The sequence below is a fragment of the Miniopterus natalensis genome, chromosome 2, assembly GCF_054644295.1.
Source record: "Miniopterus natalensis isolate mMinNat1 chromosome 2, mMinNat1.hap1, whole genome shotgun sequence".
Taxonomy (NCBI): Eukaryota; Metazoa; Chordata; class Mammalia; order Chiroptera; family Miniopteridae; genus Miniopterus; species Miniopterus natalensis.
The window spans coordinates 28,316,894-28,330,757 of NC_142082.1; positions in this window are offsets into that span (position 1 = coordinate 28,316,894).

The window sequence follows — 13,864 nt, forward strand, 5'->3', positions numbered from 1 at the left end:
GCTTTATTCACATGTAGTATCCTATACAACCATTTTAATGCACTATAACGTGAAGATCAGTTTTCAATAAAATAAAATATACTGCTGAAAATGTGTGGCTTGCACATATTTTCGAATTTTTCTTGACTTTAAAGAGGAAGCAAGAGAACTTTTCCTCTCTTGAAATAGCAGTTGGTCGCCAAGATTTCTTTTCAGAATCACACCTATGTGGGCCTGAATGAAATGCTGATTTCAATTTAGCTTAGAGGAAAAGTCAAATGGTTGAGCTGAATTTCTTAAAATAAAATTAGAGCAAACAAATGAACGTCAAAGTAGGTGGTTTCAGTGTATGGCTGAGTCTAAAGTGAATACCCTGTTTATTTCTTGTTCTTTACACCTGTATGGTTTATTGTGGTGTGGAATTTGGGTGTGGGTTTGGTGAAAATTCCTGGTCAGAATCTGTACATTAAGAAAGTCAGTTCAGAAGGACAGTTACAGAGCATTTGGACATTCAAGCACTTCTATAAATTATGCATAGGTTCTCACTGTAGAAACTGGTCATGTGTGCCAGCCAGTTTCGGGCCCAATAGAGACCTGCTCAGATGCCTGCTTTAAGTTCCTTAACTTATTAAAAACAATAACAACAAAAACCGAAAACACCCTCACATTTCAAATGTTAGCCCCCACCTCTTCCTTCTGTGTATTCCCCCCTAAGCTGTTGAAATGATGCTCTGTCACCACACGTTAAGATTCCGGAGATGTCATATTAGTTATACCCCCAATTCTAACCTAGTTACCTTTTTACCACTGACAAGCAAAACCCATGTTTATATTTAAGTGTTGCAATACCTTCATGATTCTTTATTCACTTCTCTAAAAATGCATAAGTGGAAGGACTACAACTCAACTTATTTTGTTTAAATGCAAAACTACAACTCTCCATCCCTTTTCCTGTGTGACTGATAAAACAAAACCAAAATGTCACTTCTTTCCTCTGGAAAAAATTTGCATAATTATGTACTTATAGAAGAACATATTTCCAGTCACCTTGGCATTAGGCTATTGGGACTGGTTCATCTGGAGACAGAGAAAACCTTGGCTGTGCTGCTGAGAGTGTCGACACTTGCCACCTCCTACGTTGGCCAGTTGGGAAAGACTAGTAAAGGTGTGTATCTATTATTGTTGAAAGGAGTCCATCTATTGAATATAAAAGGAAAGACCTTTTCTTTGATCGCAAGTAGGTCATTACAACAATCCAAATTCTGGTGACGAGTGAATGGCAAATTACTGTTTCCAGACGTGGTTATCCAGGAAGTGATCTCTGAAAGGAGCCAGAACCATCCAAAATCAACAAATTGATGCCCAAAAGGCCACACATTTTTATTTATATTTCATGTATCAATGATAAAAGTACTATGCTGGTAAGAAAGAGATCTGTAGATATCACTCATTTGGGCTCACATATCAACTTATTCTAGCACTGTAAGAGGACGCTGTGAACACCAATTAATTCATGGGTACAGGTGTGGCTGCACCTGTTTGGTGAAGCACCTGACAGTCTAATGGACTGCAGGTGTATAATGAGTATCCTTTGGGTAGCGGTCACAGCCATTATTTGCAGGTCTTGGGTTGTCACAATGACTCTGAATCTTACATTTTTGACAGCAAATTGACTCCCCTCACCTCATCCCACCTAAGCTGATTTGGTTATGGAGTGAGGTGTAGCATATTAATGTCTGATATTCATGTCAGGAGATTAAATTGAATGCAATGAAATCCAAATTGGCTATTGAGATGTAGACATAGGAACATTAAGAGAGAGAGAGAGAAGCCGCAGAGTGTTAAACTGACAGCTCATCTCAATCAACACCCCTTCTTCTATAGTAAGAGACTGATTTATGATCTATACCACCCCCACCCCCAAGCATTCTCTCCATCTCCAGTGTGTTGCCTGGCAGGTTGTTCAGTTCTTCATTGTTTTTCTTTCTGTATGCTTTCTTTGTAGCCTTACTTCATCTTTAAATAAAGATATGTTTTTGTCAATAAGAGATAGTTTATTTATATTGAAGATAAGCTTTATTTGTTTAGAAGACCTTGCAGTTCTGTGAGTGCTCACTGGGATCCTTGCCATGGTGTCCAACTGGGGACTACCTGAAAGAATGTCCAGACAAAGAATGAGGTAATGGAAGAACATCTCCAAACCTTGGAGGCACTGATGGTCTATCCTACACACGAGCTATGAACTGGAAAAGTCCTTCTCAAAATTGCTCTGGAAAAACTGGAAAAAAAATTATACGTAACACTGATACACTAGATAGATGTGTACAAATGGTCTTTGTGTATATAACTTTGATTTATTATAAAGAATGAAACAAAAAAGAATCAGGAAAAGGTAACCTTTCTTTGGCATTTCTCTAACATTTCTTAAGACCCCTAATTTCTAATTATGGTATTCTGTTTTTCTCATCATATTGCTGCTCCTTTGATAGGTGATAGAATAGAGTTGGGGACAGAAATATGGCAAGCTTGTGGTGATGGACAATGGTGATGTGCAGTAGCTAGTAAGCAACACATTATTTCGTGTAATCATCAAAACGATTCCATGGTTTAGCTTATTATTTCCATTTTAGAGGTTAGGAAACAGAAACTTGGAAGTGTTACATAATCATACAAACTATACCTTCCTTCTACCTGTTTACCTCCTGTGTTGGTCAGGGTTCTCCAGAGAAACAGACCCAATAGGATTCTGTTTGTTTGTTTATCATAAGGAATTAGCCTACATGACTATGGAGGCCTAGAAGATCTGAGGTCAGCAAACTGAAGACTCAGGAGATCCTATGATACAGTTTCAGACTGATTTCAAAGGCCTGAGAAGAACTAAGAGAGCTGATTGTGTAAGTTCCAGTCCAAAGCCAGCAGGCTGGAGACCTAACAAGAGCCCATGTTTTAACCTGAGACTAAAGGTCAGAAAAGCCCAATGTTTTAGCTCAAAAGTCAGGCAGGCAGAGTTTCCTGTTACTAAGCCTTTTTGTTCCGGCTAGGTCTTCAACTGATTGAATGAGGCCCACTCACATTAGGGAGAGCAATCTGCTTTACTCAGTCTACTGATTCAAAAGTTAATCTCCTGCAAAAACATCTTCATAGATAGACTCAAAATAATGTTTGGCAAAATGTCTGGACATCGTGTGGTCCAGTCAAGTCAACACATAAAATTAACCATCACACCTCCCAACCCAAATTCCTAGTTCCTTTAAAAATATTTTATTTATTTATTTATTTTTAATAGTCACCCGAGGATATTTTTTTCATTGCTTTTTAGAGTGAGTGGAAGGAAGAGAGAGAGAGAAATATCCATGTGAGAGAGATACATCGATTGGCTGCCTCCCACAGGAGGGGATGGAGTTTGCAACCAAGGTATGTGCCCTTGGCTGGAATTGAACCCAGGACACTTCAGTCTCAGGCTGATGCTCTAACCACTGAGCAAACCTGCTAGGGCTAAAGATATTTTAATAGTTGAAAAAGAAGGTTACATCTCCCTTAAAAAATGGATGATAACCACTAGTAGTCTGGAGTGTGAACAGTGGGTAATAGAGTATGTGAAATTAATGAAATATATGATATAAACAAGCAAATTTACAATAGGCTCTTACAGTATTTTGCACCCTAAACTGCAAGTACATCAAATATAATTTTCCTTTCCAAATACACTGACACCCACAGGTCTCTCTGCCACCTGAATGCACAGATTTCTCTCTGAAGCAGCCTTAGGCACATTCTAAAATCTCACTGAGCAAGTGTTGTTGAAATTATACTTCATATCATTTTTCCTTTCCAGGAGTAAATATCAGAAAGGAAGACAATTTGCATGCTGCTTAAATGTCTGCCCAGTTTCACAGGATGTTCCAAAGGAAGGTTGGATCTAATATAGGAAAGGTATGTGTTTCAGTCTCCTTCTGATGGAAGTCACAAGCCTGCATTTAGGAATGATTGTCATGGAGAAACATACACACATATACCACATGCACACACATGCACATACACACACATCCATGCACACAGAGCTACTAAAAGTGAGAAGGGCAGGGAAAGATATGAGTTGAAAAGCAATGTACCCCCGGGACTTCTACTTTTCTTAGGCAATTTTCATGTCAATGGAAAAATAGAAAATGTGAATAAGAGCTTGTTTTTCACACCTGAGGGAAGATTCTATCTTTACCCCCAAATTCCAGTGTATTCTGTGAGAGCTGTCAATTAGGTAGGCTTTTAAAATGAGATGCCTACCTCACCATTCCTTTAGATGGGAACTGGCTCACTGTCACATACATAACAGAATCTCTCTTTCTCCCCCTATATCTTCAATGTTATAGGAATCTATAGCTTTATTATTTTGAAGTAAGAACTGTTGTCAAAAACTCAAACCTTTTTTTTGGATAAAGTGACTCTCTTAGTCCCATTTTGACAATTTCCTTTCTCATCATTGCAGCTGATTAGAAGTACCCCTTGGGATTGTACTAATTTAAGTTAATTCTTTTGTATAGAGATGATATTGGCTATATTTTTCCTTTCCATAATTTCAATAGTTTCTAAATTTTACTTCTCCCTAAGCTTCTGTTGGCCACCAGCCAGATTTTAGGCCATTACTTCTCACCCATTTCCACACTGTTTAAACAGCACCTCAGGCCCTCACCTGTGTCTCTCAAGATGCCCTCATTAAATTGCTTTCATGTAATGGAAGTGCACGTTTTGTTTTATGATTTGTGATTATTAGCTCAGTACTTTTAAGGGGTCTGTTCCTATGCACACCTTTCTTGTTTGTCCCCTAGGGGTCTATCTTAAGTGGGAGGCAACAGGGGCTGATCTTGACTATTCATTTTGAATAATGTTTATCTGGGCCCCTTCCAATATTTCAAGTACATACTGTCAATTATAATAAAAATATTCTAAAAAAAAGTCTCAGTTTAACAGACATCAGCCAGACTTAAAAACAAATATTTAATATCATACTCAACTACAAAATCATTTATAACTTGAATTAATTGTTATCATGATTTATTGACATGATTCCCATCAATGTCAGGCAATGGTTCCAATGACATCACAGCATATATGTTGCTTTTCACTTTTCATAGCAGATGTGCTCCAGGCATAGTTCCTCATAGGGTGCACTATCCCACTGGGTCCAGGTGTGTGGAACTGGGGTACTGTGAAGAAAGTTACTTCTGGTCTCAGTTCCTTCCTCATTAAGGTCTCAGCAACCTTAGGATTTATCCACTAGGTCTGAGCAAGAAATCACTCTACTTGGTAATACATTTGTTTCCCTTCTTTTCTCTGCAAGCCCATACAGATTCCATATGCATTGTGAGCTTGGTGGTTGGGGCAGGGGGAGCAGGGCGAGATGCTATTTCATTGTTATGTATTAGAAAAGGGATCAAAATTGTCATAAAATAAAATGAATGACAACTACGGATAAATGAAGCTAAACTGTTAGCCCCATAAAGAGAGTTACTTTGGAAAGCTACAAAATTCTTCCTGAGAATGATACCTCTATTCGAAGACATTTTTCCAGTCATTTCCAAGGAAAATCCCTTTATTTATAATTGCACTTCCTTTAACCCTATTAACAATAGTATTTAGTTTCAGAACTGATCATATTTACTTAAGTAGCATCAAGATATTTATTTCCAAAAATCAAACCCTCCCTCAAAGTTTCATGACTTTATTTACTCAGGATATTCCAAAGAGTGTTGCACCCTCTCAAGAGAATTTTTAAAAGATAAATTCCAAGAATGTTTTGGACAAAGAAAGTTCAACTGAATTAAGAGCACAGTCTACCACGTGATCATATTGTCACTGATAACCTAGGTTGAAAGTGTGCGAGTTCTTAGGTTAGCATTTAAAAAAAGACATTCTACTCTGTACAACCATATGCCTAGGTGTGTGAGGACAAACATATTGGTAGCCAGCACCTACAGATGAGTCATGCATATGTTCTCCACTTTTTTTTTTTTTAATTTTGAAGAGCCCGGTTGTGACTGAACATGGGACTTTCTCCAACCTGCCCCAAGCATGGGCCATTACAGAAAAATTCAGGATCCGAATCTGAATGCCTGGATTCTGCCCACTGTGTAAAAACTGGGGGAAAAAAGAGACCTTCCCCACCCCACCGGGTACAGGGAAAATGTCTAGAGTGTTCTGGGGTCTGTTTCTGGCTGCTATCATAAAGTCAACACAAGCTTCCTTAGGGTCTGAATGAAGTCAGTTTGGCTCAAGTAGGAACAAATGCAGTGAACCTTGAGAAATTGTGTGTCCTCTTCGTCCTTTGTGTTTCCTTTTGGCAGGTTTTATGGGAACCTGTGTTTATTTGTTGAGGGCAGATCTCTGCATTCGTAGTTCATTGAGAAGGATAAGTAGGCGGAAGAGGTAGTTAAATCGGGCAGGAAAGGTTTCATTGACAAATGTGGGTGTGTCTAAAACAAAGTTTGATTTTTTTTTTTTTAATGTGTGGACTTAATGACCTTTCAAAATAATTTTCAATCTCATAGGTTTTAAAAATCTAGTAATAATAATATGATAGCGATAATGCTAGTAATCAAGGCTGAAAATGTTAGCGTAGTCATTTTAAAAGCAGGCTGTTAGTTCATAGTTTTGTATTTCTTTCCTTGCATTTTCAAACTTTTGTACAGTCACGGGACAGAATCTCATTTTAAACGCAGAGCAATTCTAAGAAGAAAGTGGAAGACCTATCAGTATATCTTGACTGTAGCCTGCAATTGAGACACAAAATCTCAAGGACTTGCCCAAGATCTCAAAGCTGATGGCATATAACTGTGGTATGGAACCAGGTCATCTCATTCCGAACCACATGATTCTGTTCTCTCGAGATAGAGGTTATCAAGAATGCTTTGTCAAATGGAATTTTCTAAGTGACTGTGGTCTGTACACAGATGCACTATGTCAAGTCAATGACGTGTCTCTCTTTTAAAACAAAACAATATGCCTCACATTTGTCCCCTCGTGCGTAGATGGTGGCAAATTATTGTTTGCCAAGCCTTCTATCTTCTCTCTTTCTGTGTTCCATTGAGATCATGGAAATGCAAAGTAAATAACCATGGAGTAAAATGCCTCTGAGAGTATTTATTTAAGAGTATTGTTCCAGGATATGCACAAAGATAAAGACTCTGTGTAATGAATGAGTGACTCCAGAAGCCAAATACCAAGAAGTCATATTCTGTACCCAGTGTGTCCTGGCCAGGATGAGGTTATAACAGGCTCCCTCAGGACATGCCCTTAAAAAAGAGTCATCTTGCCAAGGTAAAAGCCAGTCTTCTAATCCACGGGGGCAGACAGAAACTCAAGGAAAGGAGCATAGGAAATATTCTGGGCCATTGTCAGTTTGTCAAAATGTCAAGTTGGGAAGCAGGCAAACTAAAATTGGTTCAAGAAGGAGAGACAGAGAGACTGCGGCATGGCCTGCTAGAGCCAGCATGTGGAGTGTGAGACATCTGAGAAAGGCTGTCCTGGATGGTAGGCTTGGGGCAGCTAGGGCAGAGTCTTGGAACTGGAAGCCCTAGGAGCAGGGAGCTTTCTTTTCAGTTCTTCAAGGGTCAAAGAAGAAATAGCAGCTTTTGCTTTGGGTGTCCTATAACCTGTATATGAAAGGCAGGAAAGCCATTGTTATTTGGGAATCCAGGATAAGAAGTTTCAATATCACCCTGTTCCATATAGATACAGCAAACAAACAAACAAACGAAGAAAAAACACTGATAGCTTAATTTGGAATAAAACACAAAGCTGGAAGCACACAAAAGTCTCTGCATATTTAATGATTATTGACTTTTTAAATCGGTTTTAAAATAAAAGTTTTCTGGATGAAACACAGGTTTGAAAGGATTACTAGAAAGTGTGGCTTGAGCACGCCACTTACTAATTCCTCAACTTTCTGCGTTAAGCTCTACCATTCCCCCAATTTCTCATAAACATATATCTTCAGTAAAAAATTGTTTTACCACGGAAAATGCCATCAATGCAATCTAATCGTTTAATGAACAGATTTTTTAATAAACACACCTTTTACTCAGCAGCGACATAGGCTGTTGGTGGGCAGGTGTTTGTGAGAAAAAAAAACTAAGCAAAACAAAACACAATTGAACAAGACAGACATTGCCTTCTTCAGGAAGCCAGTGTTACTGTTTTACATAATAAGAACATAAAGAATTGGGTTTTATTGATACGGGAACACATTCTATTGCTTTCTCTGATTTAACATCCTTACCAAATGCAGTGCATTAGACTCCCCATTTCATTAAAACAAGATTACTGGTCCTGTTTCATTATCACTGTTCTGATTCTTGAGGGAAAAATAATCTTTTTGTTACTTAATTATTACAGTGGGTTGTGAACATAAAATTTATATGGAACTCTCATTGCAGAAATACACAGAAAGCACACTCTTTGTGTATGGGGCATGAGAAAGAAAAAGATTGTCTTTTTGTTTACTATTATTTTTTACTAGATAGCCATAGTGGGAGAAATGCTTACAGCTCATATGTGATTTTAGAGATTTTCTTTTAATCAGACACTACATGATTGTTCATATCTGGTGTACACTGATTCTCAGGTCAGTTGGATTTCAAAGAAATACCCACTTCATAGATGGAAATATGGAGAATGTCAGCATCAGTAACACTCCCAGGAAGAGAAAATGTGCTAACTGAAAAGCCCAGAGGAGTATTTGAGGTGTTTTGAACTTCTCAACAACTTAACCCAAGACAGTTGAAAAAATGGCATTGGGGCACAACTGAAGTTTTGCTAATTGATATCAAATACAGTCTTTTCAGTTTCTCCTCTCTTGTCATGAACCCAAGAAAACCCTTTGTTTGTCTCTCCCCCAAATGTTCTGCTCCACTTGGATGCTTGCCTACTTCCAACAGATGACCCCTCACCTGCAGCCGCTGGCCCTGCAGCTGCCAGCAAACACCGGCCCGTCCAGGCCGTCCACAAACCCATAGGCACTGCTGCCAGGGAGCTAGGGAACCCTCTGGCACACCTTGTCCCTCTTTCTGTCTGCACTGGGAAAGGGATCACATACCTAGCAGCCAGTAACTGTGGGAGATGCTTGCAAAATGCACAGAATCTATAGCGCAGGGGTGCTGAGGGTGAAAAAAGGCATCGTGTGTTCAATGCTAGAACAGTCCCTTCCACCTGGTGAGGACACAGCTTATGCCAACTTTGGTTTCCCTTATTTTTATTAGAATGTTGACACTGATACCATTATCTCATTTAATTTCCAGTCCATGAGTTCTCGAGTGTGAAGTCCCGAACAAAGCTTCACAAACACTGAGCCCAAGTGTGTTGCCACACATTGTCATTCAGCTGGGGTGGAACCGACCTGGCTTGAAACCTCCCATGTAACTGAGGTGAGACAGGCAGGGTTGAGAACCCACTGTTCCAACCCCCGAGGTGGAGATGATTGTCCTTTAAATTACAGAGGAGACTGCAGAGGCCCAAGGAGATTTAATCATTAGTTCAAAGTCACACAGCTGAGTGAGGTAGCTATGATTATAATCAGGTTTTCTGAGCCCAAAGTTGATACCCTCAGACAATAGCTCTCAACCTGGCTGAGTATTAGAACCATCCAGGAGGATTTTACAAGGACTGATGCCAAGACCCTCTCCAACAGTAGGTATTTTTATTTTCAAAGCTCCTGGAAGAAGCCAAGGTGAAAACGGTTTGAAAACAACTTCACTAATCTGAAAGTAAGCCACCTGCATCAAAACTTCCTGGGGTGTGTGTTAACAATATCGATTTCAGGAAACCACCCCAGGTCACCCAAACCAGAAATATGGGGTAAGGACCAAGGGGCTGAATTGAAAATCTAGATAAAACTTCCTAGCATTTTTTTTACACACAGAATTCTGGGAACTAGTGGCCTACATTATGTACCCAAGTGTTTACATTTAGGTAAATTTACCTCTGCCCCTCTCTCCTCTCTCTCCTCCTACCTACACTACTTCTCCTCTTACTTTTCTCTCCCCCACTACCTCCTCTTGCAGTTTTTATTGTAATAATACTAACACTAGTTTCTAAATTATATTTTACTTGAACTCTGTGGCCTGCAAGTAAGTATTCTTTTAGTCAATAGCAGTATATAGAAAAAGATTTGGCTCACAAACATGTACACACACAGGTCTTTTGTAGTTCATCTGTGGATAAAAAGATAAACTTACAATAAACTTAATTTTAGACTGAAGGTTTTTAGCAGAAATTATGCACGATTCTCATCTAGTAGTAAATTTATCTAAGAAGTATGGTCTTGTCCTTTATTTCCGAGCAAGCAGAATTATGTATATATTTGAAATTTATTTTTTTTCTAATTTAGATTAATCTGGTTCTACCCTTCCTTTTCTTCACAGTTGGGGTAAAATGTTAGGTATTCTTTTATTAACATTTTTCTGAATCACTGATATAGAGAACAGAGAAAGAGAAAATACAAAATGAGGATGGAAGAAAGAAACAATGAGACCGCAGAAGATAAAGGAACAAATTGAAGGTAATAAAACAATTCCTGGGAGGGATAGGGTGGAGGAGAGTCAAAAAAGAAGGGAGGTAGCAGGGGATGGGGAGCTGGAGAAATCTAGAAGAAACTGAATAAAAGAGAGGAGAAGCCACATGGAATTGCTTCCAGAGTTCTATCAAGCTCTTGCTTATTTGACCCTCAAACAATCCTGTGATGGGAGTAGAACGTTTGCCAATAAACTCATGTAGCCCCTGAGAACTTTAAGGTTCAAAGAGGCCAAGGACCTTCCTATGGTCCTATGCCAGGAGGTGCCAGGAGGTGGTGGCGAGAAACCAGCATCCTGGTTTTCTGATCGCTCTTTCGGTTTTGCTTTCTGTTCAACTAATCTTGTAAAAAGCACCCGCGAACATCATCTTCCTCACCAGCGGTGGGTGCTGGAGGAAACAGGTCGAGGGTGTGAAGGTGGATCAGAGCCGGGGCCCAGGGCTTGCCTTGAGTTTCGGCTTAATGGTCTGCATCTGATTTGTCATGTCAGGGAAATCCTAACTCAGGGCACAAGTCAAATATATTTTTGGTTTTTTAGTTTCCCTTCTCTTGCCTAACCCAGGCCCAAGCTGAAGCTCCAATCCACTGTGAAGGCTTAATTTCAAGGCGACTGGGATTTCCTTCCTGGGTAGCTAGGCGGTCCCAGGAGGCGAAAGTCTGGGGGTGTCCTCATGCTCATGGCAGTAACTAGATTTGCACAGTTGTGGGCGATGCCATTGCTCCCTGTGATGACAGCTCACACGGAGGCCACACTGAGCTCAATGACACACTAAGACATTAGTGTAGTATACTTTATAACTTTCCAGCATGCTTGAAAGAATGAGTGTTTTAAATTTCCTGTCCCTTATCTCTCCTCCGCTGCTTAGAAATACACAGGGAACCTTCTACCTCCAGTCAATTTGTATGGCGCTCTTTCTACTTTTCTTTTTTCCCTACATTGAGATATGTAGGAAGTAGTTCTTTTGTAATTGAACTTGAAGACATAGCCACCTGAATCCAGAGCTCAGAGTAGGTGGTCTGGGAGAGAAGCTGGACATTGATTTCTTTTTATTGTTATTAATAATTTTTAAATGATTTTTTAAATGGAAGTATAGTTGATATATAATGTTATGTTAGTTTCATGTGTATAGCATAGTGATTTTACAGTTAAATACCTTGCCACGTGATCACCACTGTATGTCTTAGTAACCATCTGTCACTGTATAAAGTTATTATAATATCATTGACTATGTCCCCTGTAGTATAAATTACATCCCTGTGACTTGTTTATCTTATAACTGGAAGTTTGTACCTCTTATTTCTCTTCATTTTTTATACCCTTTCTTCCTACCCCCCTCCCCTCTTGCAACCATCAGTTTGTTCTATGAGGCTGTTTCTGTTTTGTTTTGTGTGTTTGCTTTTTGTTTTTTAAGATTCCACCTATGGTGAAGTTATATGGTATTTATCTTTCTCTAACTTATTTCACTTAGCATAATGCCCTCTAGTTCCATTCATGTTGTTGCAAATAGCAATATTTCGTTCTTATTTTTTAATGCTGAATAATATTCCATTGTATATACAGGGTGTCCCAAAAAATGTGTACACACTATGTTTGTAGATTCTACTAGATTTTGAAGATAGAGTATATTTTAATAAACACTGCTTTTATAATTATTCAAAATGCATATACATTTTGGGGGACACCCTGTATGTGCCACATCTTTTTTCATCTATTCATCTCTCTGTGGACACTTAAGATGTTTCCATATCTTAGCTATTGTAAAAAATATAGACATTAATTTTAATCAGATGGAACAGAAGACAAAGATTCCGGGTAGTGAATCAGTGTGGAGCAAGGGGTAAAATTAAGTGGAAAGAGTATAAATCCCATGGCAATTTGGGGAAAATAGAAAAAAATAAATAAATACCCCGGAAAAATTTATCAAAGTTTGGTACACTGCTAGGTCCAGGCACCTGAGATACGCAGGGATTAAACACGTCTCACCTTGTATGATTTTAAAAGCTTCCGTTCATCATCACTGGATTATTTTATATGCCTGCACTTTTCCTGTGCTAAGGATGATGCATCAGTGGAAAAAACCATCGCACAATTATTGTGTTTTCCTCCACTTATCTCTAATGCATGTTTTATGAGCCAAAAGTTGTGTCATCTGAGCAACACGAGAGTAAAAACAGGGGCACAAAGATCCTGCTGTGTGTGCAATTCTTAGAAATCTGTTTTCCTGAACAAACAAGTTAGTTGAAAGAACAAAGTCTGAAAGTGAATCATAAACTCTTGTTTTGTTAGAACAGGAACTGTTTTTAAAAACACCCCTGTTGGATTTGGGGGCACAGATGGGCAATGGAGGACCAGAAATTAACTATAAACTTCCAAGAATGAGCTGGACCAGCTGACAAATCTGTTCTATCTTCTCTTTTCTTTTTCAATAATTCCAAGTCAAGATAATACAAATTTTTCAACACATTGAAAATATTGTACATTGTTTAAGGCTTTAAGGAAACAGATTTTGTTAACTCTCATATAAATTAATTTAATAAATGGAAAAAACAGCTTTAATACAAAAAGCTTTGTCAAGGCCCAAAATGAATTTTAAATTTGGCTTCTAAGGAACTAATGGAAGCAATCGCTGGTGATGACTTATTTTTTTTAAATAAACCCTAAAGCATTTGAATTATTTAAAATTATGTAGCTGAAAGAAATCCTCTAAATTGTATTACTTTCACTACTGGAGGTTGGTATTGCTCTTTCAAGTAAGAAAGCAGTTTATGGTATATTAAATTTAAAAATCCAAATATTTTACTTTGAGGCAATACATTCAAATGCTTTTTTCTCAGAACATTACCATATCTATTGAGAAAGCTTTGGACATCTGAATGAAAAGTGTATGGCTACTTAGAATAGAAACATACTTGTTTCATTTTTTCAAACACTATTTAAAATTTATCTTTAACATTATAATCTGAGGGTTAAGCCTGAAGAGTCCAGGTTTTATTTGTATACACAGAGATATTTGTCTATTTGTAAAAGTTGGCTGACTTTGCAAATGTCCAACAGGACTTGATCAACCAAAAATAAAATACTGACTTAAGATTTAACACTTTAGGCAAATTATTTCAAGAACAAAACTGAGAAGATTTTTCTGAGTTGTAAAATAAGTAGGTTAATTAAAGTTCTCCACTTTTAGCTAATACATATAAGCCATAATAACTTTGTTTTGGAAATCCTTGAACCAAGCTCTGTGTTCAGTTCCACTCACCTCTGACAGAGGAACTGAAGAATCCTTGACTAAATTGAATGACTAGAAATATACAGGGTGCAGCAAA